A 4,896-nucleotide genomic window follows, 5' to 3' on the forward strand; every position below is an offset into this window, starting at 1 on the left:
TTCTGCAGCTGTTCCTATCACGTCTCTGAACAACTTCAAAAAAGCAACTTTCTCACTGTTGGAAGGTTCATTTATTATTTATTAGATTTACATCCCGTCCTTCCTCCCAGTAGAAGACCAGGATGGCAAACAAAAGCACTAAAACACTCTAAAATGTCATAAAAACAGAGTTTAAAATATATTAAAACAAAACATCCTTAAAAACATTTTTAAAAGCTTTAAAAACATTTAAAAAAGCAATTCCAAGACAGATGGAGACTGGAATAAGGTCTCTACTTAAAAGGCTTGCTGAGGAACACCATGTGCAGGCTTCCAATCCACAGAGTTTTGCTGTATCATTATGTACGCCTGTGAAACATGGACCATCTATAAACGCCACTCCCAACTTTTGAAAGATTCCACCAACGCTGCTTCTGGAAAATTCTGCAAATTACTTGGGAAGATAGGCGAACTAATGTTAGTGTATTGGAAGAAGCAAAGATCACCAGTGTTGAAACAATGATCCTCCAACATCAACTTCGCTGGACCGGCCATGTTGCTCGAATGCCTGATCACCGTCTTCCAAAGCAGCTACTTTACTCCCAACTTAAGGATGGAAAACAGAATATCGGTGGACAGCAAAAGAGGTTTAAAGATGTTCTCAAAGCTAATCTTAAAAAATGTAACATGAACATCGAGAACTGGGAAGCCTTGGCCCATGAGCGTCCCAATTGCAGGTCGGCCATTATCAAAGGTGCTGTGGACTTTGAAGAAGCACGAATACAGGGCGAATGGGACAAACGAGCTAAGTGGAAGGCACATCAAGCAAATCCTCATCGTGACCATCTTCCATCTGGAAACCTATGTCCTCACTGTGGGAGGTTGTGTGGATCCAGAATTGGCCTCCACAGTCACTTACGGACCCACTGTTAAAGACCTTATGTTGGAAGACAATCTTACTCGGCCATGGGTGATCACCAATGAATGAATGAAATTAATGGGATGACACTTTGTCATAGAGTAGCCCTATCAGCACCTTGCTGTCCAGTCCAAAGCCATGGCCCTCTCCAGCGTAACCCCACTGGTTCAGCCTGTGACCTCTGCACTAAAGAAGCACTGGGAGTCTGGATTGCACTGGTCAAGAACCAGGGCTTAACATATGAAGAGCCCTATAGCCAGACCAGGCCAATGGCCCATCTACTCTAGCATCCTGCTCTCACAGTGGCCAACCAGATGCCCATTGTGGGAAAAGCGCCCTCCCCTCCTCCATTTTCCAGCAACTGGTATTCAGAAGCATATGGCCTCTGACTGTGGAGGGGCAGCCGAGCCCTTGTAGCTAGTGGTGCTTAGTTCCTTGGCGGCAGTTCCTGGATGAGGCTCACAGTCATGGCGCATCCGGAGATCCAACTTTGTAACTGAAGGCCCAAGTGGCCTCTGTGACACAGAGGGTCTTTTCATCGGCTGTCCCCCTGGACAGGTATAACCGGGCTGTGGTTATCCACCCTCTTGCAACATCCCACATTGACTACTGTAACGTGCTATATGTGGTGCTGCCTCCGAAGACTTCCCAGAAACTTCAGAGCGCAATCCTCAGGTTAGCAGCTGCTTCCACAGTAGCAACAGGGGTGAGTGTGGAATAGATATGCTTAGTTTACTCACTTTTTAGAGCCAACAAAACGTCCCTCTGTCTCCCCCCCCCATGTTAAACTTGGGGGTTATTTTTTTTAGTTGCTCACAAAATCTCACTTAATCTTTGTTAGGTCCAAACCCAACACGCAAGCCGTCACTGTCTACTCAGCTCACGTCCACCCGGGAAGGTGCGGAGTTGAGAGCAATAACCCACTGCCAGAGATCAGGAAATAAGTTGCCAAAATTACCGCTTTGCAAAGGGGTCCCAAAACCTGCCAGCAAGTTGCCTTTCAGAAGTGGGAACCCCGTTTATTGAAATACAGTAGATTATATAGATTCCCCAGTGGTTACAAAAATGGGGAGCAGACGTCATAAACTACAAGAAAAATAACTGTAGACAAAGTAACTTTTAGATATGTAAAGAGGGGTGCTTAAAGTAACAAAGCTAGGAACATCTTGCTTCCTTTGCAGACATTCACTTGCATAGTTTGTGCAACCTTGAGATAAGCGCTAGGAGCCAAAAGAACAAAGTACAGATAGGAGTGGGGGATACATTCAGGTTACATTTCTGCATTTACAAACAGATATGTGTAGAAATCTATAGACACGTTAAAAGAAACATTAGCTTTCTTTGTGCTCAGGGTCAGCAATACGATACAATCTATAGGGTATTGATATTGAATGCATAAGGAAGGAAGGGAGTCATCTCCAGTTTATTCAGGCTTTTATTTACCCAGCCACCTGGAGTGTGGGGTCAGGTCAGGGGGAAATAAACTGATATCATGTTTATATCAACCTTCATTTCCTTAACCCAACAGTCCCCCCTCTCAGCACGGATTGAGCCCACGGATCAATCAGTAAGCTGCATTTAACTACTTGTGGTCTTAAGGGAATTTACTTGAACTTAAGGTTAAGGAGAAAGGGGGCCAGGTATTGGTCTGAGGTAGTGAGGTTCAGTAGAGCCCACCATGCCGTGATCCAAGTTAAGTTAAGCAGCACATATGTCCCATTTCAAAGACCCCAGCTGCTTTGGATTGTAGAGTAAATGGTGTGTGTGTGCAAATCATGCCTCTATTACCTTAACTGTGTTGCTGACACATACTTCATTGCTCAATGTCCCGCTCAGCGTGAGCTCCCCCTCTAGTTCCTGGGCTGCTGTAATGTTTGGGAATGAAAATGGAAGGGGACAGACGTAACAGGTCCCCGTTTTGGAGCTGCATCTCTAAGGTGGCCAAAAGGGTGGTTGCCCCCCCCATCCCTGGGTGGCTATGGGTGCCCCTATCTCACCTGTTAGGTCCAGGCCTATGTGTTCTTCCTTATTGCTGTCCTGGTGCTGACGTGCTCTTTTCTTGTCACGTAGAGTTTCATAGCACGTGAGGGCTCCTGTCTCTACACAGAACTTTGGGGTCTGTGTATTTTGTGGGCGATATGTGATCACGTTGTGCTCAATTGCAAGGGTGGTTTCATCTATTTTTGTTGGACATGCAGTACGTATTGAGTCCCCCATTTGCCATGTGTGGTCAATGTGAAAAGGAGGAGTCTTAGTGTGAGGAGACCCCATATGCGTGTGTGTATATCTGCATGTGTATTTCTAACTGACACCAAAAAAAACTAAGGCTCTTTCTAACAAACAATGGAATTCACTGTGGGTGGGGGAAAATCTGCCAAAGTATAAGATAACATTTATGCAACAGTGTTTAACTCTGCCCTTGTTTTCCTTTGCACAAAACCTCTGGAACGCATCACCAGCCATGCCATCAGGTGTGCGTGTGTGAGAGTTGGGGTGGGAGTTATAGCTCTTGGCCTTGCACCTCCTAGAGTCCACTTGAACTAACATGGGGTTAGCCAAGCCGTACCACTCCCCCCCCTTTTTTTTGAAAGGCAGATGTACACAGCTGCCCTTTCACATATTAGTAATCACAATCCTGCCCCCGGGCTCCAATGCTGACTTCCAATCGGTGTAATTGTGCTATATGAGATGGAAACACATTACAAGGGCCAATTAGACAAAGATCAGAATTTTCTGGAAAGCCAAAACCACCACAATGGGGTGCAGTATAAGGTTGAAACCTCCTTTGGCGTCCTCACCCCAGCCAAACAGGGAATTCCACCATCCATGTGCCTCTATCTGTGAGAGCTTATCTATGATATGAGTGACTGCATGACGATCATGTGTTATCTGATGTGTAACTTGCACTCCTAAACATTGCACTATTCCTAACCATTGTTATGACAGAATGGGAAAGTAAACAAATGGGCGCGAAAATAATTATGCAATGGGCCAAAACTCTACACTGATGAACCCCACATCTGAAATAGCCAAATTCTGTAAACCCCCTGTTACGAAATCACTCAGAGGGATTTGAAAAGCAAAAACATCCTAGGAGCAAAACAGCCATAACATATAAATTATGAAAGGAAAAAAACAACAACGGTCAACACATCCTTAAGGGACAATGCAAAAATAATTACAGTCAATATTATAATGGACATAAAACAAGTATCATGGTGTTGAAACATGCTGTGGGATGGCTTGCACAAAGTTCATCCTCTGGAAACCAGCTGGTCATGTTCAGTGGAAGCTGTAACTGAACTGTGTATGGTTTGCCGATGCTAGGCAGAAAAACTGGAATAATGAAAAGAATAGTCATTCCCCCTCCCCCCGAGTGATTGTGATAAAGATTGCAAGCTTGCACAACATGGGACATCTCGCCAGAAGAAATAGTGGTGTCCATTTCAGGTCAATGGCCAAGTAGACCTGTCAGTTCCTATAGTTGGGGAAGAATGAAGCAGGCCCCTATGCTGTTATTGTAGCACATGCTGGAGAATGGCACGCCAGTTGCATAGCTATGTCCTGGCCCAGGGCGTTGGTACCGGCTTCATGTCAGTGAACTGTGAGGCTCCAGTCAAAAATGCCTGCAATAAATCTCCTGTGACACACACACGCAAAAAGAAAACGTTCCTTTTGGAGAAAATGCTTCCTTTACAAATCATTCAGCGCAGGAGATTAAATATAAAAAAATAAAATATATTAATGGCCACAGAGGAGACTTCTGAACAAAAGTGGACAAAAACCAAAATATTGTGTTGCAACTAACAATTTTAGCTGCTTTGCACCTTGCACTAAATATTCCCACTAGTAGTGAAAAAAAAGATGTAATTAAAAGGTTTCGGACAGACGAATACAACAATACTACACATTCTAACTTTCGAGTTTCCCTAGCCTCTGGCCATGTACAGATGTTGCCCAAGAAAGTAGCCACGAAAAGCAGCCTTTAGGAAGAAGGG

Source organism: Rhineura floridana, chromosome 4 (genome assembly GCF_030035675.1).
Source record: "Rhineura floridana isolate rRhiFlo1 chromosome 4, rRhiFlo1.hap2, whole genome shotgun sequence".
NCBI lineage: Eukaryota > Metazoa > Chordata > Lepidosauria > Squamata > Rhineuridae > Rhineura > Rhineura floridana.